Source organism: Schistocerca serialis, chromosome 11 (assembly GCF_023864345.2).
Source record: "Schistocerca serialis cubense isolate TAMUIC-IGC-003099 chromosome 11, iqSchSeri2.2, whole genome shotgun sequence".
Lineage (NCBI taxonomy): Eukaryota > Metazoa > Arthropoda > Insecta > Orthoptera > Acrididae > Schistocerca > Schistocerca serialis.
Genome location: NC_064648.1, coordinates 213,168,828 through 213,192,973, shown reverse-complemented (window position 1 = coordinate 213,192,973; position 24,146 = coordinate 213,168,828). Strand labels below are relative to the sequence as shown.

At 44.0% G+C, this 24,146-nt stretch overlaps 1 protein-coding gene across 1 annotated transcript in view; it reads right to left on the bottom strand.

Moving 5' to 3' along the window:
* Nucleotides 1-24,146, bottom strand: part of LOC126426668 (uncharacterized) — a 399,176-nt gene that overhangs the window by 370,725 nt on the left and 4,305 nt on the right. The window lies entirely within an intron of this gene.

Below are 24,146 nucleotides of genomic sequence, written 5' to 3'. Positions count from 1 at the left end.
TCTGTGGGCTCAGTTCCGCTTGTGTTTTGCTGGAGTCTCTGTCTGTAAAAGTACTCCCTCAGTTTGGTGTCGACTCGGAGGCTCGTCGACACAGTCAGTAAGTAGCCAGTTCCACTAGATGAATGTGGTCACTAGGCGACCACTACGAACAACAATAAAAAACTATCTGGGACCTTGGAGTGCGAAGAAATTGCCTAAGGGGACACGTGAAACGGAACCTGGATCAGTGGAGTGGGCTTGTGTTCACTGGCGAGTACAGGTTTCGAACGTCGACTGGGGATCGTCGTACAAGGCTGTGTAGGTGACCAGGCACCGGTGCAGGTCTCTCTCTATCCACGGGTTCTGTTGTGGGGCGGGACTGTCGTATTTTGGGCTTCTATTATTGTAATATCAACAGTAGCACGAAACAGTATAACGGGAGTAGGATTCTTTAGGAAGGTAGAGCAGAGAGTGTGTTACAGTGAACAGTTCAGTGATACAGTTAAGCTTATCACAATCGACAGCAAACCAATACCCACAACGATAGTTCAGATAGTACATGCCGACGTCGGAAGCTTAAGATGACAGAAAAAGTATATGAAGGTATTGAAAGGGTAATACAGTACGTAAAGGGTGATGAAACTCCATTACTCGTGGGAGACTGGAATGCAGTTGTAGGAGAAAACGTGGAAGAAATGGTTACTGGAGAATATGGGGTTGGGATAGGGAATGAGAGAGAAGAAAGACTAACTCAGTCCTGTAATAAATTTCGGCAAGTAATAGCGAATACTCTTAATCACAAGAGGAGGATGTATAATTGGAAAAGGCTGGGTGATATGGGGAACAACAGTTAGATTACATCATGGTCCGAAGTAGATTCTGAAATGATATAGTGGATTGTAAGGCATACGCAGGAGCAGATATAGACTCATATCACAATGTAGTAATGATAAACAGTACGTTGAAGGTTAAGAGATAAGACAGAAAGAATCGATACGCAAATGTGTCAGATACAGAAGTACTAAGGAATGACGAGATACTCTTGAAGATCTGCAAGGCTATGGATACAGCAACAAGGAATAATCCAGTAGGCAGTCCACTTCAAGAGGAATGGATATCTCTGAAAAGGACAATAATAGAAGTTGGAAAGAAAAATATAGATACAAAGAAAGTAACTGCAAAGAAACCATGGGAATTAAAATAAATAACTGAAGTATTTCTTTTATTACCCATTAGGAAAAAAGGAAGTTCAAAAATGTTCAGGGAAATTCAGGAATACAGAAATGCTAGTCACTGAGGGATGAAATAGACAGGATGTGTAGGAAAGCTAAGACGAAATAGCTGCCTGAAAAATGTGAAGAAATCGAAAAAGAAATGATTGTTGGAAGGACTGAGTCAACGCATAAGAAAGTCAAAGCAACCTTGAGTGAAATTGTTAGCAAAGGGTGGTAGTATTAAGAGTGCAGTGGGAATTTCACCGTCAAAAAAGGAGGAGGAAGTGGATATATGGAATGAGTACATTGAAGGCCTCCATGAGGAGGGAAGATTTGTCTGATGTGATAGAAGAAGAAAGAAAAGTCGATTTGGAAGAGATAGGAGATCCAGTAATAGAATTTAAAAGAGCTTTGGATGACTTAAGATCAAATAAGGCAGAAGGGGTAGATAACTTTCCATCAGGATGTCTAAAACCATTGGGGGGAACTGGCGACAAAGCTACTATTCATGTTGGTGTGTAAAATATATGAGTCCGCCGACATACCGTCTAGCTTTCGAAAAAATATCATCCACACAATTCCTAAGACTGCAAGAACTGACAAGTGCGACAATTATCGAACAGTCTGCTTAACATCTCATGCATCCAAATTGCTGACAAGAATAACATATTGGAGAATGGAAAAGAAAATTGAGGATGAGTTAGATGACTATCAATTTGGCCTTAGGAAAGGTAGATGCAACAGAGAGGCAATTCCGACGTTGCTGTCCGTGATAGAAGAAAGACTAAAGAACAATAAAGTTACGTTTATAGGATTTGTCGACCTGGACAAGATGTTGAGCAATGTAAAATGGCGCAAAGTGTTAGAAATTCTGAGACAAACAAGGGTAAGCTGTAGAAAGAGACAGGTAATACACAATATGTACAAAAGCCAAGAGGGAAACAATAAGAGTGGATGACCAAGAATGAAGTGCTCGGATTAAAAAGGATGTAGGCAGGGATGTAGTGTTTCGCCCGTATTTTCATTATGTACATCGATGAAGCAATGATGGAAATACAAGAAAGGTTCAGGAGTGGGATTACAATTGAAGGTGAAAGGGCATGAATGATACGATTCGCTGATGACATTGCTATCCTGAAAGTGAAAGTGAAGAAGAATTACATGATGGGCTGAATGGAATGGACAGTCTAATGAGTACAAAATATGGGTTGAGAATAAATCGAAGAAAGACGAAAGGAATTGGAAGTAGGAGAAATGAGAACAGAGATAAACATAACATCAGGATTAATTGTCACGAAGTATATCAAATTAAGGAATTCTACTACCTAGGCAGCAAAATAACCAATGACAGATGGAGCAAGGAGGACATCGAAAGCAGATTTGCACCGGCAAAAAAGGCATTCCTGACCAAGAGAAGTCCATTAGTATCAAAGATAGGCCTTAATTTTAGGAAGAATGTTCTGAGAATGTACGTTTGGAGCAGAACCTAGAATGGTAGTGAAACATGGATTGTGGGAAAACCGGAATAGGAGAGAATCAACGCATTTGAGATGATGTACTACAGACGAATGCTGAAAATTAGGTCAACTTACAAAGTAAGGAATGAGGAGGTTCTGCGCAGAATGGAAGAGGAAAGGAATATGTGGAAGGGACACGATGATAGGACATCTGCTAAGACATCAGGGAATGACTTCCATGGTACGAAATTGGAGAATACATCCAGCAAATAATTGAGGACGTAGGTCGCAAGTGCTGCTCTGAGGTGAAGAGGTTGGCATAGGAGAGGAATTTGTAGTGGATCACATCAAAGGAATGAGGAGACAGATGACTCAAAAAAAAAAAAAACACATGGAAAGGTCTCTACCGTTTCGTCTCCAAATGCTGGAGACATCTTCAGAGGCTAAAAAGGCTCAGGCAGCAGTTTGAAACTTCTATAAACTGAACAAGCTGAACTGTTTGTCCGGATCCCTATGATGTCATCAGACGGCTGCGTAAGAGCGCAGAGTCACGAGTGCGTGTGTTGTCGAGCTTCTGCCGGGGAACACTTGGCGCTGGTTTCTGTATTCAGCACTGAGGTCAGCAACTAGTCTAATTTCTCTCATTCTTCTTTCCGTTAAAGTTGCTTTCGTGCTTTGGAATTTGAATGCCCTCTCTGTAAATTCAAGCACAGTAATATTGGTTCCGTATTGCAGAGACGAATTTTTAGTTTCCCTGGTCCCAGTGGATGTTCTGCAACTGCCGATTTATTGCTATTTCGCAAATGACAACTGCTCTTCTGTTCCTTAAGCAAGAAATGAGTACTACACATGTGTGCTTCACTGTGTGTGCAAGACAATTTCTATATTCCTCCTGTGGCAAGTGCTGGCCGTACATTCTTTACAGTGTTCGAAACATTCACGCTCTTTCGTAATTGGTATAAACACTGCATCAATACTATGTATTCCTCGTACTCTGATCATGTGAACCGTGACTGCTTTTACGAATGGGAGTAAATCTTTGTTTCTTCTTCGTGAGAAGCTCCATACCTTTATGGACTTATTGCCCTATTTATCTCTTTCTCAGATTAATCATTTATTCTGAAAGTAGTGTTTAAATGGTCGGAGCGTTCCTCCAACTCCTCTGGTGACACATTATTTAAGCCAAGCCCACCAATGTTCTCATTACCGCTCTTTTCAGTTTGTGACAATGACTGGAATTTTTGTGAATGTATCCACATGTGTGAGTGAGGTTTTTGCAGACCTTCTGTGCCTAACATCTGTGGATTTTCTAAGTAGCCGTACATTTTAAAATATTTCTTCTTTCTCTTTTTCTATACTGGATTTTATATTATAACTAATATCATTCGGAAAGTTTAGAAAGTCTGAGTTCTTTTTGTCCATGAGGCTATATAACGAAGTATGAGTGTCATCAATATAACAAAACCAACGATAGTAATTTTTCTTGTTGGGCTGATGAGCTATCCTTCCAGTTTTACATATATAGCTCCGTTGTAACTGTGCTGAGTGTGTTTCCTGTAATGAATACAGTTTCAGAAAACTGGATGATTTATTCGAGAGCCTCACAAACTGAGCGAAGTCAGTAACACTTTGGTCCGCCTCAGTTATTCGGCTTCGCATTTACTGGCAGAGCTGTTGAATGTCCTCCTGAGGGACATCGTCCGAAATCATGTCCAGCTGGCAGCTTAAGTCATGAAAACCCCGAGATGGTTCGAGTGCCCTGCCCGGTATGCCCCAAACGTTGTCAGTTGGGGAGAGGTTTGGCGCCCTTCCTAGTCAAGGTATGTTTGGCGAGCAATAGAAACACTCGTTGTGTATGTGGGCGGGCATTACCTTGCTGATATGTAATGTCAGTATGGCTTGCCATGAAGGACAACAAAGCTGGACGTGGAACACCGAATATCGTCGACGTACCGCTCTGCTGTGTGGGTGACTACTAAAGTGGTCCTGCTATGAAAGTGAACGGCACCCCAGACCATCACTCTCGGTTGTTGGGCTTCATGGCGGGCGACAGTCAGGTTGGAACCCCCCCCCCCCCCCCCCCCAAGTCTCCAAGGCGTTTCCAGACACATCTTTGCTGGACATTGGGGCTCAATTAGAAGCGAGGCTCATCATAGAAGACTGTTCCAGTCAATGAGATTCCTGGCCGAAGTCGCATCTGGAGATGCCCCAGATGGTCGTGGTATACCAATCTTACTGTCGTCCGCCATATGGTCTGACAACCTCGAGTGATGGTGTGGGGTGTCATTTTTTTTCACAGCAGGATTTCTCTGGTTTTAATCTGTGGTACCCTTACAGCACAGCAGTTTGTCTATGCTGTTCTACACCCCGTTTTGCTGCCTTCAAGGTAAGCCATTCTTGGCTAACTTTTTTTCCAAAATAATGCCCTCTTGCATATGGGGAGAGTTTTTACTATTTGTTTTTAGACTTGCCAAACCCTACCTTGGCCAGCAAGGTTGCCAGACTTCTTCCCAATTGAGAATAATTGGAGCGATATAGGCAGGGACGTCCTACCAGGTCGGGATTTTGACGATCTACCGCAGGATTTGGACAAAATATGGCATGATGTTCCTCAGGGAGACATCCAACAACTCTGTCAATCAATGTCAAGATGAAAAATTGCTTACATAAGGACGCATTATTGACTTACTTAACTCGTTAAGCTTCCCTCTTGACTAAGTCATCCACTTGTTTGTCTGCTCATGTACAGTACAACTACTACTTTCTGTACCTTCCGGATATTTCCTTCACGGAGTGTCCCTTTTTTTTGTCTAAGAGTGTAAATTCCATATGGGACATCGTTTTATTAAGAGCAACTATAGTAAGCAGTAATAGAACGTCTAAATGGGCTAATATCTGATGGACATGAAGGATTCTATTTTTTGTATAATGAACTGAACCTTTTATACGTCTTTTTTTGCTACAGAGGTCTGTTGAAGACTGGCCAGGTATTTGGCAGTCACGCTTGTCGAGCAGTCCATAGCGCTAACAACTGGTCTTAATGGAATGACAGGTTTGTGAATTTTTGGTATACCACACAATCTTGATGGGACCAGTTCTGATGTAGTAAGGCATTTCTAGTTGGTGAGAGAAATCGAAGAGGCTTTTACTAGCTGATGCGTTACCCTAAGTACTGATCTTGGGAGATTGCTTTTAATCTCACTGTACCTTCGTGGTTGTAATACAACGCAAGTTTTTCTGCAGTAGGTTCATTATTTCATGGGCATTGTAGCGTTGCCATTATCTGCTGGAAGCTCTAGAATACATCAGAATTGAAATCTCGGATAGGTCTCTCTCCACAAGTTAAGTGTTGTGTCATTGTTTATTGCCTCTGGTAGTGCCTCCACATTTAGGGGACGAAGTCTTTGGCACAGAAATACGCTATGGAACGTGGCCTAATACCCATTAATCAAAATTGACCAGTAGGTTGTATTTTAATTATTTATCAGTACGAGTACATGTGTTAGTGTTTGTAGGAATTACGAAAGAAACGAGGAGTGTAGAAATGGGGTGGCCAAGACATCAGCTCACGGGCCACGCCCGGGCACAAGTGCATTTGGCTCGTTATACACATCTCCCCAATTAACATTTATTAAATTTTCTCTGAAGTGCTCAATAAACACTTGGTTGAGCAACCGTACAGTTTTATTTCATGGTTTCTGAACTGTACACCTTGCTGTGTTTTCTAATTTAATCAATTGTACATCATGGGCTGATAATCCATTTATCAATGTGAAAGCATGTGTTAGTTTTACACCCTCTTGCTGTACAAATACATTATCTATTAGAGCGCTACTGCCTTGAGCTATATGTATAGGGAAATTGATAGCTGTTTCTATGTTATATGCAATTAATAACACTTACACTTTTCCCATCTGAACTGGTTAGAAAGGTTACATAGAAATCATCACAGATTAACAACTTCCTGTTTTTGGCTGACAGACAGCGTAATAGGTAGTCAAACTTTTTTACTAGCTCCCAATCTCCTAATGGGGACCTGTACACTGTTGCTAACATCAACACTACATTATCTATCTCTAGTTTACATGCACAAACTTCAAAGTGCTGATCAATGCAGAATTTGCGTACTTCTACAGTTTTGTACTTACATCTTTTTTTTTTTTTGTAAACGGCAACCCCTCCTTTATCCATGCTATATCTGGAAGTGTAAGAGGCTAAATTATACTAATTTATACTGACACTATCCATCACCACAGTTACATGGTGTTCAGACAAAGTATATCAATCCCACTGTTATTTGTGAGGTCATCTACAAAGAGAGCTTCACTCCAAGTTTAAACGCAGTGAAAACCTCTCAGACAAACAGAACCTAAACGATGTCAAAGTTAGCGTAAGGAGGGCTATGCGTGAAGCGTTCAGTGAATTCGAAAGTAAAATTCTATGTACCGACTTGACAGAAAATCCTAGGAAGTTCTGGTCTTACGTTAAATCAGTAAGTGGCTCGAAACAGCATATCCAGACACTCCGGGATGATGGTGGCATTGAAACAGAGGATGACACGAGTAAAGCTGAAATACTAAACTCCTTTTTCCAAAGCTGTTTCACAGAGGAAGACTGCACTGCAGTGCCTTCTCTAAATCCTCGCACGAACGAAAAAATGGCTGACATCGAAATAAGTGTCCAAGGAATAGAAAAGCAACTGAAATCACTCAACAGAGGAAAGTCCACTGGGTCTGACGGGATACCAATTCGATTCTACACAGAGTACGCGAAAGAACTTGCCCCCCTTCTAACAGCCGTGCACCGCAAGTCTCTAGAGGAACGGAAGGTTCCAAATGATTGGAAAAGAGCACAGGTAGTCCCAGTCTTCAAGAAGGGTCGTCGAGCAGATGCGCAAAACTATAGACCTATATCTCTGACGTCGATCTGTTGTAGAATTTTAAAACATGTTTTTTGCTCGCGTATCATGTCGTTTCTGGAAACCCAGAATGTAATCTGTAGGAATCAACATAGATTCCGGAAACAGCGATCGTGTAAGACCCAACTCGCTTTATTTGTTCGTGAGATCCAGAAAATATTAGATACAGGCTCCCAGGTAGATGCTGTTTTCCTTGACTTCCGGAAGGCGTTCGATACAGTTCCGCACTGTCGCCTGATAAACAAAGTAAGAGCCTACGGAATATCAGACCAGCTGTGTGGCTGGATTGAAGAGTTTTTAGCAAACAGAACACAGCATGTTGTTATCAATGGAGAGACGTCTACAGACGTTAAAGTAACCTCTGGCGTGCCACAGGGGAGTGTTATGGGACAATTGCTTTTCACAATATATATAAATGACCTAGTAGATAGTGTAGGAAGTTCCATGCGGCTTTTCGTGGATGATGCTGTAGTATACAGAGAAGTTGCAGCATTAGAAAATTGTAGCGAAATGCAGGAAGATCTGCAGCGGATAGGCACTTGGTGCTGGGAGTGGCAACTGACCCTTAACATAGACAAATGTAAAGTATTGCGAATACATAGAAAGAAGGATCCTTTATTGTAGGATTATATGATAGCGGAACAAACACTGGTAGCAGTTACTTCTGTAAAATATCTGGGAGTATGCGTGCGGAACGATTTGAAGTGGAATGATCATATAAAGTTAATTGTTGGTAAGGCGGGTGCCAGGTTGAGATTCATTGGGAGAGTCCTTACAAAATGTAGGCCATGAACAAAGGAGGTGGCTTACAAAACACTCGTTCGAACTATACTCGAGTATTGCTCAACAGTGTGGGATCCGTACCAGATCGGGTTGACGGAGGAGATAGAGAAGATCCAAAGAAGAGCGACGCGTTTCGTCACAGGGTTATTTGGTAAGCGTGATAGCGTTACGGAGATGTTTAGCAAACTCAAGTGGCAGACTCTGCAAGAGAGGCGCTCTGCATCGCGGTGTAGCTTGCTCGCCAGGTTTCGAGAGGGTGCGTTTCTGGATGAGGTATCGAATATATTGCTTCCCCCTACTTATACCTCCCGAGGAGATCACGAATGTAAAATTAGAGAGATTCGAGCGCGCACGGAGGCTTTCCGGCAGTCGTTCTTGCCGCGAACCATACGCGACTGGAACAGGAAAGGGAGGTAATGACAGTGGCACGTAAAGTGCCCTCCGCCACACACCGTTGGGTGGCTTGCGGAGTATAAATGTAGATGTAGATGTTAACAGATCATTTACTTTATTTTTTATTCCCCTGATATTCTGATGAAGTAAGTTGATACTGAAACTTCCTGGCAGATTAAAACTGTGTGCCCGACCGAGACTCGAACTCGGGACCTTTGCGTTACGCTGGCAAGTGCTCTACCAACTTTTTTTTTTTTTTTTTTAATTGCCTTTCGCGGGCAAGTGCTCTACCAACTTTTTTTTTATTTTTTTCTTTTTTTTTTCTTTTTTTTTCGCATAAGAAATTTTTACTAGCAGTTTGCAACTCCATTAATTAAAATGGAAAATAAAAGGTTGTAGTCAGCGGCTTCTACCGTGATTCGAACTGCTATGTCTTATAGTACAAGCACTGCAACGCACAAGGGAACCTCTTCTTTTTTTTTTTTTTTTTTTTTTTTTTTTTTTTTTTTTTTTTTTTTTTTTCGCGGGCAAGTGCGCTACCACTTTTTTTTAATTTTTTTTTTATTTATTTATTTATTTTTTTATCCTATGCCAGGCTTACCACCTTTGCTGACATACATGTTGTTGTACTATCGCATAAATAGTGTCTACAAAGTCCATATGTTGACAAATAGTGGCTACTTAGAAAATTAATTAATTAATGAAATGAATAAAACTGAAAATTCCCAAATGAAAGACATGAAGACATTGCGGATAGTACAAATACAAAAGAAACATGCTCCTGTAGCAATGAAATGAAATTCGTGTCGGGGGCGACACCTGCTCACGACCCGACGTTCGATAGAGCAAGAGAGCCATCTATCGACTCGTTCTCCAGACGTTGGTGTAAGACTGGGTCGTCTTCTCGAAATGAACTAAGGGTCCGTAAGTGTGATCGATATCTATCTCGGCTTCTTCGTCTATCTCATCTCTCACCCGTCACACCCCATCTGGCCGGCGGGTCGGTAAATGTAAGTCGCAAGTAATTAGCGAAGTCTTGTCTATATTTCTTATGCTGTTGCAGCTTCGTGTGTCCATCCAGGAGAAAATGCCAAAAATCAATTTTGTCCTTTTCCGATTCGTTATACACGTAGCCCACCACCATTCCCCGCACCCATGTCACTGCATTGGTTTTTTGGACCGGGAAATAATATTCTTGGGGGAAAAAAAGCGTGTCTGATGAAATTGTGTGAGGGGCGGAGCGTAACAGGAACGCCAATATCTGTTGTGCCAAGTGCCACACTGGAGCCGTCCCACTACATGTTAAACGATGTTCATCAGTGTCCACTGTTGCGCAGCCTAAACATAGTGGAGTGTCTGCCAAATGAATCGCGTGCCGCCGTTGATTCGTTGCGAACTTCCTATTTATCACCACATACCATGTTGAGCGTACCGACGTTGGGAGGTAAACGTTCCGTATAACGCGCCATATCTGTCGCCAGTTCTTGTCTGGGTACTTCTTTTCCAGGGTATTCCTGGGGCACCGGCGCAGTAAGAGTTGGTATACGTCTCGCGTCGTCGGTAGTCGTGTTGTTGGGAAGAAATCTCTGACATAGCTAAGCTCCAAAAAAAAAGACTTGAAATGTGACAGCTTCGGTGAAATATGGCCCACATCGACTGGGGGCAGCATTGAAGTGGGCGCTAGTACGTCGGCCAACGCACCCGAGATATTGCGAAATTGACCGCGCCACTGTCGGAAAATCGTACTGACGAATAACGCCCGTGCCTTTTCATATACGTTCACTAGACCAAGTCCACCCTCTCCAGGTGGTAGCGTAAGCGTTGTGTATCGGATCTTAAACAGGTGTCCCACACTCACGTAGGTTCCGAAAGTTGCTTGTATCCGTGATGCCATTGTGCGCGTTAAAGGCAGGACATGCGCTACGTGAGTGAGTCTCGGTGCTAGGTATACGTTAACATAGGTCACCCTCTGAATCATATCCAACGCTCTTAATTTCTGTAACAGCACCATTGTCCGCATCAGCTTCAATATGCGTCGGTAGTTATCCGCTGCTGTCCGCTGCACATCCGTGTGGAACGTAATACCTAGGCATTTTATGGTCTTAACCAAGATGAGCGGGCCTTCCTCCCCCGGTTGTAATCCTCGACCGACATTCATGCAGCGTGTTTTTTGTAGATTAAGCACGCTTCCTGCCGCCATCCCATATCGCTGTATCCATGCCAACGCCGTACGTACTTCTTCGCCTGTCCGTGCCACCAGCATCATATCGTCAGCATAAGCGCGGCAATGAAAGGTCAGTTGTGGCAACGGCACTCCCTCCAACCGTCTTCGGAGACCATATAGACAGGGTTCCAAAGCCATTGCATACAAAAATATCGAAAGGGGGCAACCTTGACGAACTGACCTTGAAATAACGATGTAGTCAGTGCCCCGCCCATTCACCGAGACCTTGGATCGTACGCCGTGTAACAGTCGCATGATCACAAGGATGAAGGCCTGTGGGATTCCCAATCGGCCCATCACCGCATGCAAAAAGGTATGATCCACTCTGTCGAATGCATGATCGAAGTCAATAGCGACGAGTGCCCCACGCACTCGGCATGCCGCTGCTAACGCGATGATATCTCGGTAGTCACTGAGCGCCGTATGTACGTTGCTCTTACCGCCGAGGCAAGTTTGATCTATGAGGAGTCTATCAGAAAGTGAAGACCGCAGGCGAGCCCCAAGGATGCGGGCGAAAATCTTATAGTCGCAGTTCAAGAGAGTGAGTGGTCTATAATCTCCTGGATTTCTGCCACCGCGTGGTTTGGGTATTGGGATGATGATACCCTCCGTGAATTCGGCAGGTATCTCAGTCTGCGGTAACAGGAGTTCGTTGTACATCTGAATCCAGGTCCGTCCCATGAGGTATGCAAAGGCGCGGTAAAATTCAATTGGGAAGCCGTCCTGTCCTGGGGACTTGTTCGGAGCCCCCCTGGCAATTGCGTCTGTCAGCTCGTCCTCTGTTATCGCTGTGATGAAAGTCTCTGCATCCAGTGGTGGTCCTCTATCTGGCATTTCCGAGATGACATCATGTAGTGTCTCGTGGTTCACATGTACAGGTCCATATAACTGGCGGAAATAGTCGGTAAACACATGCGCAATATCACGCTGGTGCACAACTTGCTGGCCAGTTTCAGAGATTAGTTCCCTGATCAAAGTCCTGCGTCGTCGTTGGCGTTCACGTACCACGTGGTGCATGGAGGGGGTTTCGGCAGCAACTGTGTCCGCCAGTCTCGCCCGGACCATTATACCTTCCATTCTTAGTCTCGTCAGCTGTAATAACTTGGCTTTTATCCTGCGCATGGCCGTGTGCCTTTCCGGCGATGGTTGTTGGGTCATCAGCTCCCTCAGGGCTGTAAAATAAAAATCAGCCGTTGTGCGGTTCCACTGCGATTTGTCCTGCCCGTATCGTATCAACGTTCGCCGTAACGTTGGTTTTGCGCATTTAATCCACCACTGGAGAACCGAGGTGTATGCTCGTTGGCGGCGAACGCAGGTCTCCCAGGCCGCCTCTATCGACCGGTGACATTCAGTGTCACGTAAAAGTGCACAATTCATTTTCCAGTGACCTTTACTCCGCCATATCTTCTGACGCGTTAGTGAAATCGTACAGACGTACGCCATATGATCCGTAAAAGCCGCTGGCCAGATTTCGGCATCCAGTATCGTCGTCCGTAGAGCGCGTGTCACGTACACTCTATCAAGTCTACTCGCCGAGTGTCCCGTGACAAACGTATAACCCGGTCTGTCACCATGCTGCAGTTCCCAGGTATCCAGAAGCGCCATTTCGGTAATCAACGCACGCAGTTCCATGCATGGCACATAATGAGGTACTTGGTCCTTTTTGTCGACGACACAATTAAAGTCGCCGCCCACTATATAGTTATCAAAGCGTCCAGCGAACAACGGTGCTATCTCTTCGGTGTAAAAAGTCGCCCTTTCTCTTCGTTTTGTGGAGCCAGATGGTGCGTATAAATTGATGAAACGAACGCCGTCGACAGTGACCGCTATGCCGCGTGCCGAAGGGAGAGACCTGACGTCCTCCACTCCTATTCCTTCCCTGGTGAGAATCGCCACACCGCATCCACTTTCATCGTGCACTGAATAATGTGCCTCGTAACCGTAGAACTCTGGCGGCGATGTGAAACGCACTTCTTGTAGGAGTACAATATCCACGTCCGCAGCGCGTAACATATCTTTCAGCATTTGAATTTTAAGCGGTGTCCGTATGCCATTAATGTTTATCGTGGCAATGCGGTACGCCTGGCTTGTATTCATCAGTTGTAGGGCGGTGTCATTAAGCGTCCATCTGCACCCCCGGCGCTCCTCAACACACTAAGTTGGTCAACATTTCCCGACCCCTCCCGGCCTCTGGCCAGGACTGTCCTCAATCGTCGCGTTCGTATTTTCATCCTGTTCCTGTTGGTCCATTTCTTGCGCCCAGTCCCCCAGCATATTTCCGGAACTGGTCGAAGGATGGGAGGTAACGTTGTCATCGCTCTGATGTTGGACAGTTGTCATCTCCACTTCCGCCTTCCGGTTACCAGAAGGAGAGCTCAAGTTATCGTCGCTTTGTAGTTCCTGCATCGTCATCTCGGTATCTGTTGAATCCACTGGTCTCAGGTCGATACTGTCGTTGTCGTCCACTGTCCCCTCGGGACTATGGCTATCGTCAGCAGAAGTCAGTCGACGCTTCTTTCTTCTCTTCGGCGAACGCTGTTTCCGTTGCCTTGCTTCCGCATCGGCTGTTGGGGTTGCGTATCCTCCGTCTTGGGCCTGGCCTATCACGCTCTCGGTGGAAGCACTGGCAGCCACCACGGATGAGCCTGGAGCGGCCGTCAGCTGCATCTCTTCTGTGGTGTCCTGTGTCTGCTGTGGTGGAACCGGTGGTCGGAGTTCCAGCCCGTTGGCGTCCATGTTCTCTATAGGGGGCAGCTGCTGGTGTCCATCGGAAGTCTCCCTCACGTCGCCTCTCAGGGCTTCCACAAAGGTCAACGGTAAGACAGTCGTCGGTTGTGGCGCCTGAACGTCATCCCGTGGAGTTTGCACTAAACGTCGCTGGAGGCATTCCGAGCGGACGTGACCTTCTTTCCCGCACCCCGAGCAAGTGCGAGGTTGCCCATCATAGATTATAATCGCTCGACAACCTCCTATGTACAAATAAGAGGGGACGTGCTTGCGCAGTTCTATCCGTATTTGTCTCACCCCATTTAAAACGGGGTACGTGGGAAAACTCGTCCATTTTTCGGCCACATGGGAGAGAACTGTACCATATGGTCGAAAGGCGGCGGTAACAAGTTCAGACGGGACCTCAAACGGAAGTTCGAAGACTCGTATAGTGCGGATCCCCATTCCCGCGTGATCGACTGTAACCGCACCAACATTCCCGTCGGCATGACAGAAACGATACCCGTTCAGTGATCGTTGTAGAAGTCTTTCGCAAGCAGCCTCGTCAACAAGCTTGACATAGACGACGCTTGAAACGAGCGATAAATTAATTCCCACGATTTCCTGTGGATCGATTTTTACGTCTTCTCTGAAGAAACGTTCAATCTCGTGTGCCTTTGGTCGTGTATAGTCGTTCGCAAAACTGAACTTCAAAGTCGTTTTTCTGTACGAGTGTGCCATCTCGTTCTAAACTCACAACACCGCACACGCGAAGCTGCTCCGGCGTAAACAAGCAAGCGCGCACCACAGCGCGGCCGGCAGGCAACACGGTCCGCACTGTGTCACTGCCGAAGGCAGACTACGAATGTAAAATTAGAGAGATTCGAGCGCGCACGGAGGCTTTCCGGCAGTCGTTCTTGCCGCGAACCATACGCGACTGGAACAGGAAAGGGAGGTAATGACAGTGGCACGTAAAGTGCCCTCCGCCACACACCGTTGGGTGGCTTGCGGAGTATAAATGTAGATGTAGATGTTAACAGATCATTTACTTTATTTTTTATTCCCCTGATATTCTGATGAAGTAAGTTGATACTGAAACTTCCTGGCAGATTAAAACTGTGTGCCCGACCGAGACTCGAACTCGGGACCTTTGCGTTACGCTGGCAAGTGCTCTACCAACTGAGCTACCGAAGCACGACTCACGTCCGGTGCTCACAGCTTTACTTCTGCCAGTACCTCGTCTCCTACCTTCCAAACTTTACAGAAGCTCTGCTGCGAATCTTGCAGAACTAGCACTCCTGAACGAAAGGATATTGCGGAGACATGGCTTAGCTACAGCCTGGGGAATGTTTCCAGAATGAGAAACTGGTAAGTTGATACTACCCTTAGCTTCATCCCTATTTACTGTACATGAAGCTTCTGTTATTCTATTTTTCTTGAGTGTTGCCTGTTTTGACTTTGACCTTGACATAAAAAACGTGTCTGCCTGGTCCCATTAACCACAGCTGACTTATCTTTCCCCATGCGTAGTGTATCCTCATCCACCAGTAGTGTCAACAGGAACGTCGCGTGTGTGAGGTTTTGGGGGTATCTGGAACGTCCCATTCCTCCACAAGTTCAGATAGCAAACGAGAGTGTTAACACGCCTTACAGCAGTGTTTACGCAGGACCGAACACGGCGCTGAAAGACCTCCACAGACACCACATTTGTGTGGTTTGTGTGGGCAGTTCATGTTCCTATTTCATTCAAGTCTCTCGCAATAGTACAGCTTGGATTCATACCGCAGGCTGTTTCCTGCTGCCCCAACTGTAATTACCTGATCTCTCTAGCATTTGTTTTCACAAAACTTGTGAGCTGGTACGCTGCACCTAACTCCTCCTGAAGGTCCTGGCCTTGACTGTTAACTAGAAGCAATATTCTTCTTTTCCTATTCTGATTTGATCCCTACGTGTCTTTTTTTCTTGAAGCTAATATTCTGCTTCAAAATACATTCAACTACATCTGGATGAGGCCCTTCCTCCATTACTTCAGATAGCAAGCCAAACTGATTTACTAACTGAATTTCGAAGTTTTTTCAAGTTTCTCTTTTTGCTTCTACCTTTCCTGTCCCTGTTTCTTCCCTTAGCCTACATAATTCCAAGTCCTCATTTTGTAATTCAGCCTCAATGGCACAAATTTTTACCTCCTTTTCAGCGACTTTTCTGTCCTTTCTACATAACGTACGTTGCCATGGAGAGCGTCTTATCTACCCAGTTTCCTCGCCGCTACATTCGCCCCAATAAACCATAACCTACACAGTCTTCACACCCCCGCCTTCAGATTCCTACAGCAAACATCACATTTGCTAGACATGTTTTGACAGAAAAATTTACACAAAGGGAGAGGATAACTTGGCACAAGAGCACTGATGTTACGTAACCTGTATTAATACGCAATGAAGCGCTAATGCAAACAAACTTTTAAAAATCTCAAAAACTTCATAAAACTACCCTTGTAATTCTTTCTAGGCCACAACGTATTCTTCAAACTCCGTATTTCCTTTAACACCAGTGATCTTAGGGAACTTCACTGTCTTTGTCAGAATGTGTCCGTTCCAGAAACGCGATTTTCTTTTTAAATGCATCCCCATCAAATGAGGAAAAAGTTACCTTGCAGTGCATTACTGTGGGCAGTGTACAGTCAAGTCCAGTTAAAATGTGAAATCTGCACTAGATTACACATGTTTTCATTTTCGTTCCTGCATTGCTTTTTTTGTCAAAAAATTAAACTGTAGCAAGTTTTAAGTCGTTCCAGGTATGTGTCTCGATATAACATACGTACTTTGCAGTACGATATGAAGTCTCCATAGGAATCGTTCAGTTTCACTGAAAACCGTTGCAGCTGAAAACGGAAGATGCGTGTGACTTCAGCAATTATACTATGCTTTCTTCCAATTTCGCCATGTGCCAAAGGCCTGCAAATTTAGCACAAAGTGCTTTTTGATGTACAAAACAAGGAATCTTGTCTGTCGACATTCGTGATTTTATCCTGTTTCATTGTCAATCAAATCTTTAAACTCTTTCTGCATATTCCAGAATCCGAATCAAGAACACTTCTCCACGTGAGTAACCTAGAGGCAGATATCCTCCGATTTGTGAGGCAACTTAAATCACTTAACAACAGCAAGTCTTCCGGTCCGTACTGTTTACCAATTACGTTTCCTTCAGAGTATGCTGATGCAACAGCTCCATACATAACAACCTGGACGAAAGATCCGTATGAAAAGATTGGAAAGCTGGACAGGTTACACCAATATTCAAGAACGGTGGAAGTAGTAATCCAGTAAATTACAGGTCCATATTATTAACGTAGATATCTTGTAGGATTTTGGAACATATATTGCTTGTGAGGACTATGAATTACCTCGAAGAAAACGGTATATTGACACACAGTAAAGGCGGATTCAGAAAACATCATTCTTGTGAAGCGTGAAGTGTTGAGTGCTATCGACAAGGATTTCGAAAAGGCCTTTGACACTGTACCACACAAGCGGCTTGTACTGAAATTGGGTGCTTATGGAATATCATCTAAGTTAGCTAACTGGGTTCGTGGTATCCTGTCAGAGAGGTCACAGTTCCTTATAACTGACAGTCATCGAGTGAAACAGAAGTGATTTCTGGCGTTCCCCAACGTAGTGTTATAGGCCCTCTGCTGTTCCTTATCTATATAAATGATTTCGTAACAATCTGAGGAACAATCTGAGATCAAAAAATGTAAAACGATTTAGAAAATATATCTGTATATTTTGGAAAGTGGCAATTGATCCTAGATAATGAAGTCCTCCATATGAGTGCTAAAAGGAATCTGTTAAACTTCGGTTACACGATAAATCACTAAATCTAAAGCCCGCAGATTCAACTAAAACCCTAGGAATTATAATTACGAGCCACTTAGATTGGGGGTTGCGGTTGGGTTGGGTTGTTTGGGGGAAAGAGACCAAACAGCGAGGTCATCAGTATCATTGGATTAGGGAAGGATGGGGCAGGAAGTCGGTCGTGCCCTTTCAAAGGAACCATCCCAGCATTTGCCTGGAGCGATTTAGGGAAATCACGGAAAACCTAAATCAGAATGGGCAGACGCGACTTAAATTGGAAAGAACACATAACGTTGAGGGGGAGGCAACCCAAAGACTGCGATTCATTAGCAGAATATTTAGAAAATGTAAGATCTACTAAACAGATGCTTGTATGCCCTCTTTTGGAGTACCGCTGCACAGTGTGGGATCCTCGCCAGATAGGGTTAACGGAGTACGTTGAAAAAGTTCAAAGAAGAGCTGTACGTTCTGTATTACTCCGAAATAGGGGAAACAGTGTTACTGACATGATACAGAATTTGGGGTGGACATCAAAAGGGCGTTTTTCATTGTGGCAGAATCATCTCACGAAATTTCAGTCACCAACTTTCTCCTTTGAATGCGAAAATATTTTGCTAACGCAGACATACTTAGGGAGAAACGATCGTCGTGATAAAATAAAGGAAACGGGAGCTATCAGGGAAAGGTATAGGCATTCGTTTTTTCCTCGCACTGTTCGATATTGGAATAATCGAGAATCGTTGTGAAGGTCATTCGATGAACCCTCCGCCAGGCACTTAGGTGTGATCTGCAGAGCATCCGTGTACATGTACATATAATGTCGTTTCACAGTAGATATGCACTACCTGTATCGTATATGAATTGAGAAACCTCTTCGCTCTCTTCTGTCACTGCCACTCATTTTAAGAATCGCGACGGTAGACCGCTCGACTGCCTCCTTCGTGCAAACAGCCACTGGCCCAGTGAACCTCCATCGTACCGAGGTCACACAGCGAAGGGTAGACAGCGCTGACAGCGCGAGTCTGCCGGACTCGAGAGACTCCTGCCGGCCGGAAGACGCCGCACCGCGACGCCGGACGAAGCGCGGCGCTCTTCCGGGCGCCTCCGACAAGGACCGAGCGGAGCCGAGCGGCAGGCAGGCCGGGCCCGTGGGCCAGACACGCTGCACGCGTGACTTGCGGCCGGCCGTCATTATGAGCCCCTACCCAGCTGCGGCGAAGTCACTCAGTCAACTCCTGAGGCGTCACCGGTGGCCACAGGTTGGATGTAAGATCACATATGTTCGTTTCATATTTTCCAGGAAAAATATGTCCATTTTTAAAAGTGACAAACAGCAAGCGTGTAAAACACAACGCATCAGAATAACACATATTAAAAGCATAATATTGCCGAGGAATACAGCAGTATCAAGAGCCATCAACTAGAGATAATAACAGAGAACACTGCAATATTTTGAGAAATGTCATGAGACCAGCTGATGGTATCAGCTGTGTGAGTAGTGTGTACATATCTGAGAATAACATCAAAATAAGCTGGTATATAACGAGGACAATGCCAGCCGAGCAGCGGAAATCTTCGGTTATCTGTTTACTGAATGTCGTAGTGTGAAGACGTTACTAACGTTAACGGGATTTGCAAACGTTTAAACAATAAAGTCTTGTACGTCGAAAAAAGGTCAAACTCCTGCGCCTCACTCACTCAAATTGCTTGTAACACCATTTTTAATGTGGGCAACTAAAGGTAAAGCTGAAGGATACAAACCGTAAGGAAATGGAAGCAGTAATTACAGAATAAATAAGAGTGCATGTGGTTGAGATCATATATTATTTGGGACAGTATATATTTCTATATCATGCACTACCGCTTTTGCGTCAGTCACCTAGCTCGTGAAATTTATTTTTTTCTGTGCGAAAGTAAATATTCAGTCATCTCCCAGTCAAAGGCTGTAAAAATAACATGCTGGTAATATCTAAATCAACTTCCACTTCCATACTCCACAAACCCCTGCGAAGTGCGTGGTAGAGGGTTTTTCCTGCAGTAGCACATACTGGACCGTCTCCCCGGCCACTTCGCTCCTGTAATTAGTGTGACCTCGTCTTTGCCGGCCCTACGAGAGCGACAGCCAGGCGTCCGTCTTGTATCCTCAGGTTCTTCGCTTCATACAGCTTCTTGGAATGTTGTGAGTAGGTATTCATCTTGAGGTGATTTCTCGACATGAAATCTCACTTTTTATCTCGTCTTTGATTTAAGAACAAAAATTTGAAAAGATTCAACCTTGAACAAACACGGTTTCTTCTCTTTTTACCGATACGTATTTCGGCCATATTACATTATCACCAGCGGGTCTCCTTAATTCTTTTGCAGAGTAAACTATCGCATTGGGATACGCATATTTTTGGGAATGTGTTATTTTTGCTCAGAACGTTATAACAGACATGTTAACCACAGTAACACATGGACGTCATCTGCAATACCGAGATACCAGCCAAACTGGAAATAGCAGACAGGGACATCAGCAACAGCTTGTGCCATTAACGCATACATCTTTCTGAGAGCGTTTTGAATGCAAATGTACAATTCTAAAATTATACGTTTCCCAGTGTAACAATATATTCTTTATAGTATGAAATTTTCTCTCTACAGCGGAGTGTGCGCTGCTATGAAACTTCCTGGCAGATTAAAACTGTGTGCCGGACCGAGACTCGAACTCAAGACTTTTTCCTTTTGCGGGCAAGTGCTCTACCAACTCTTTTTTATTTTCTTTTTTTATGAAGAGGAAAAGAAAATTTTTCCTATCCACCCACGCGCGAACCCATGAGCTTCCGTGTCCTATTCCCCCGCGCTAACTACTTTTTTTTTTTTTTTTTTTTTTTTTTTAAAGAAGGTCACAGGGCGTGGTACACGCCGCACTAGCAGTGGGGTCTCTTCACGGCACTGCCGGTGCGTCGGGGCCCAAACCCCTCCTCCCACCCCTTTTTTCATGTTCCCTGTTGGGTCATAGCACTAAGTGTGCAGAAATCTTAACACAAAATTCCCATTCTCCGATGTAAGAAACACAAAGAAACCTCTTCTCTGAGTAGAAACTGAACACTTATAAAAACTTAACAATTCTTCTTGAATCACACAAATACTTTGGAAGTCGAACACGAGTAATTCTGAACAAAATGTTTTGAGAAAACTCTTCGTGTAACATAGAAGATTCGGAAGCAAGGTAATAGTAAATAATAATAACACAACTGACTTTTAATTTTCTTCTGTTCGTTCTCGTCCAAGGTGTTGTAGTGGTTCCACATATTTAACCGACACCCATTCTTTCAAAAATGATCTCCAGCATGTTGCCGTAGTGCTTCTTGTGGTTGCGATACGTGCTGATTTTTGCGTATTCACACTCCATGTAAACGCGGAATTCTATCTCGTTGTCCGACCCAAGTTTGTTGATGACATAACTAACATATTTTCCCGGTAAGCAGCTAATGGCGTTGGTTTTTAACTTTGGAAAGTACGTCATGTCTGGTCTCAGGAGGAGCGATTGCGTTATATATTCGGCCGAGGATCTGGCGACAAAGGCGATTTGTTGCCTGATCCAATTCCAGTTATTCACACTGCCGCCACAGGTGAATCTGTGGATGAGTGTATCCACCAGACTGCATTTTCCACAAAGGTGTGTCTGGTTTAAACCGATCCCATACAGTGTCTCGTTGGTGCTGATGACATTGTTAACTGTTTTGTACCATGCGGAAATAGCGTCTGCAGATAGCCCGGCATAGTTGATGTTCCGCCATACAGCTTTCCAGTCACAATTAGGGAATTTCTTTTCAGTTTTGTTTCTGCCCTCATTTAACTTCCTTTCAAGTATGATGTCGCGCGTTGTGATACATGTGTTGCTTCTGATTTCGTCACTAAGGTAACTTGCTTCGAGGAAAAAGTTCCTCACATACTGCAGACGGGCATTAATCCTTCGCACATCAATCGGTGCTTGCAGGCTATGGGGTGTCACAGCCTCAAAGAGCTTTGCGGTTATACATTGTGTAAGTTCTCGGAGTACATGGAAAGTCCGTTTGAGGAACAGAGCAGACGCTTTATTTCGAATGTCCACCAAACCGAGGCCCCCGTTTCTGACATCCAGTATAACGGTAGTCGCACCGAGCCTGAATATATCTCCTCGCCATAAATAATTGGTAACAGTGGACATGATCCCTTTCGATACTAGTTTGGGGATTGGAAATACCTGTGCAGTGAAATACGTTTTAGACAAATGCAGGAGTTTATGAATCTGACTTTTCGTACCTGGTCCACAGTTCGATGGATGTTCTCCATTACAGCACCATGAACTTTCGTCCTAGCTTCTGTCCAGTTAAAAGCAGCCATCCTCATCGGACATGTCATTAAGGTTATTCCCAAAGTTTTGTGTTTGTTGTCTTGTTTTGCCCATGGCAGTCGGAGGTGATCTAGGCCCCGCAGATTCAATATTTTACTTTTGTTTTCATTGGTTGTCGCTGCCGACGCTAGACAATACTTTTGGATTTCTCTTTCCAATGTAACTGTCTCCTCCTTATTCCTTATTACAACACCCACGTCATCAGCATAAGCTCGTATGACGGTTTTCTCACCACTCAATGTTATGCCTGTTAATCTTGCGTGGACAGTGCGGAGAAAGGGCTCTAAACGTACGGAAAATAAAAACATAGATAAGGGACTGCCCTGTGGAACCCCTCGCCTTATCTGTATGGGTTTAGATGTTTGGCCATTGATTGCTATTTTCGCATTTATACCTGTTGCAATATTTCTTAGCATGTTGACAATCTGAGGGTGGAAAGCCATTCTTGACAGCGTCGCAAAGAGGTATCTATGACCAACGCGGTCAAAAGCTTTGTTGAAATCTATAAAGATTAAAGCACATTTTATACTTGCCACTGACGTAATTGCAATGACGTCTCTGTATGCAGATAGACTTTCGAATATCGTTCTGGTTGGAGAACAAGATTAATGATGACTCAATATTTTGTTGGAAAAGGCAGGGAATCTTTTGTTGATAATACGCGAAATTATTTTGTAATTAGAATTTAGTAGCGAAAGAGGCCGAAAATTGTTTAAGTTGGTTTTGCCTTTACTCTTAGGAATCAGTACTATTTTACTTTCCTTAAACTCTGCAGGGACCGCTTTTCCGGTCAGGACCACATTCGCCATGGAAGTGATCTTGTCCCCAATTACAGACCAGTAGCGGGCATAAAAATCCACAGGGAGGCCACCAAGTCCCGGAGATTTTTTGAGAGGTGAGTTACGCACTGCCTCATGCACTTCATCTTTAGTAATAGGTGACAGGATGTCAGCGTTTTCTGTTCCCGACAACTGTGGACCTAAAATAGTGAGAAAGTCCTCGAGAGCTGCATCGTCCACTGTGGTAGGGGCATATAAGTTGTCATAGTACCTGTGGACTTGGTCCAGTATTTCTTGCTGGCATGTGAGCCTTGTACCAGTATGCGTCTGGACTTCATCAATAAAAGCTTGACGTCTGTTTTCAGCATGCCGCACCAAGTGATACAGAGAAGCAGTTTCACCAGCTGCTGCTGATGTGGCTTTCTATTTAATTTTTAGTCCCTCCATCTGTTGCTGTTTAATGCTTAATAACTTGGCTTTTGTTTTTTGATATCATTCAGACGAATTACGTCATCATTTGCCTCTTGATAAAAGTCTCTTAAAACTTTATAATAAAACTCCATTGTATTCCTCAACTCCCTGCGCCTCGCTACACTATACTGCACGACAACTTTCAGCAGCCTTGGTTTAGCCCTCCTAGTCCACCAGTCAGTGACTGTTGGGTGATTGTCTGCTGTGCGGAGGCACATAGTCCACCTTTACTCTTATTTTCTGTTCCAGTTCTTCGTCAGTTAAAACAGACATATTCAAATTCCATTGCCCTCTGAATCGACGGGTTGGCTGTACACTTAAATTAAAGCAAGTTGAAAGTGTACTGTGATCGCTAAAATACACGGGAACAGTTTCAACGTTTAATAAAAAATTTTGCAAATTTGGTGACACGTAAATTCTATCTAGTCTGCTGGGGGAGTGGCTGGTTATATGCGTGAAGTCGACGGATGTCGGGTGCTGAAGTTCGTATACATCTTTGAGTTGTAGATCACTTACTAACGTTTTTAACTGTGGTGAGTAGTTGAAATTGGGTTGTTGATCTTTCTGGTTTAAAACACAGTTAATATGTCCACCTAATATAAGAGAACACGGATTTTTCCTCAATAAATAAATTAGTTCATCTTGAAAAAATATCGCACCATCCAATTTATGGGAATTTCCTGATGGGGCGTAAAGGTTAAGCACGGTCATATCGAAAATTTTTATGCCTACGGCTCTTCCTGATTCTAGTCGTTCGATTTCAGTCACCGGAATGCCTTCCCTTATAAGAACGGCTGTACCGATATGGCTTCCGTAGAAACACTAACAATTCCAAAAAAGCCTGGGATCCGAAATGCCGTCATCGCAACTTCTTGTAGCAACGCGATATCTGTCCCAGACTAGTACAAGAATTCTTCTGATCCTGTCAATTTGAAGGGTGACTGTATTTTATTAATGTTAATAGTAGTAGTGCTATAAACTTGCATCACA